A 1,715-nucleotide genomic window follows, 5' to 3' on the forward strand; every position below is an offset into this window, starting at 1 on the left:
AGAATTTTTCTAGAAACGAATTTCTCCTATCAAGCATTAAAATTGAAATTCTGGATGCAAACTGATTTGAAAATTATAAATAAATTATTAAGTTAGTTCAAAATTTTGAAAATGAAGTATATTTCACCAAAATCTTGAAATTACTGTGTGTTTATGATTATGGATTATTTCACATTGTTGACAGAAAATAATACAAACACATGGCCATATAAGACTTTACCAAGTTATTTCGAAGCCAGTTTGGTACTGCGGAAATTTTAATAATTTTCAATAGGAAGTAAACTTCAATCGAAGGTATCCTATCCTTGGTTTGACCCACAGAGATGTCTTGTTCAAGTTCTTCGAACAGCTCACCTCGAAGGCGCCTTGAGTTCTTGGATCGCTTCTTCCATCAATAATGAACGACTTTTTTTTATTATTACGTCTGGCTTTACGTCAAATCCAGAATTTTGCTGTAAAACTGAATTTTTTTTCTTCCAGAATACCTACTTTCAGATAATTTTGCAAGTTCAATGAAACCTGATTTTTCAACGCAACAAACAAGTAGTAAAATTAGTTTTACAAAACTGAATTGTATATCAAAGATTTCTAATATATACTCAACAAGAGATATGTAACAAGAATAAAGCGCACACAAACACAATCCACTCTGCAGGTCAAAACAAAACTCACCTTCTCTCGCAGTATGACCAAAAATCCTGCAGCAATTTCTACATAATCAGGTGTTGTTTCTGGAACTCCGTAACATCACCTCCGCACAGGACTTGTTGGGTGATGTCCGGAATCTGGGCAAACTGCTGACGCAGACGATTGATTGGATCATGCCCAATCTGTTGCAGGGTGATTGCCGTATCAGTTGATTAGAAGCTTCTCAATTGGTTCACCGTCCTGTCTACTGAGGGAATAAAAATGCCACAGCCATTGTTTTTAATACTGTTTTTTTTTTTGCAAAATCCGTTCGTCCAACCGGAATTAAAAATCAGCTTTTTACTTGTAGAAAAATATCAGTCAAAGTCACTCCTCCTCACAAATAAGGAATATTAACACCCCGATTACGACTAATCGCCACACAACGCCAGTATAATCCTTGTTCTTGCACTTCTGTCTATTTGCGAGAATTTTTCCTCCTGTTGTGGTAGAAAACGCCGACACTGCTCGCAAAAAGCAGCAATAACTCGATGACACACGTAACGTCACCTGAAAGTAAAGAACTTTTCCCACAACTCGCGCGAAACTGTACGCCTTCACGGTAGGTGATTGAATGCTATTGATGTCCGCCTGGGAGCCAAGTGGAAAACACGTCCACTTGGCACGATTGCTGATCAGTAAACTGATTCCTCAACACCGTTTCTACTTGTTGAGGTGGCTATCGCTCGGGCCGACTGTTGCTCGACAAGCGTTCGGCCCGGTCAGTTCGGGACCGTGCCGTTTCGCTGCTTGTTTGTGTAGCAGCGAATTCGTGTACGGATAGGGAAATGCACTACGTGTAGAACATAGCAACACGATTAATCGTTGTAACGAACGTATTCCGTGTCGCAAAGAACGGTATAGGTGCTTTGGCGGGAAAAGGTGGCCTGCGAAGCTACGTAGAACGAAGTTGTTGCTTCGCGAGACCAATAAGAAGAGGTACGTGCGGAAAGAAAAACGATGACGAGCAGTGAATTTGTTTGGTTGGATGGTGTATTCGAGTGCGGTTTCCCATCGAAGACGAATGA

Source organism: Armigeres subalbatus, chromosome 1 (assembly GCF_024139115.2).
Source record: "Armigeres subalbatus isolate Guangzhou_Male chromosome 1, GZ_Asu_2, whole genome shotgun sequence".
Classification (NCBI taxonomy): domain Eukaryota; kingdom Metazoa; phylum Arthropoda; class Insecta; order Diptera; family Culicidae; genus Armigeres; species Armigeres subalbatus.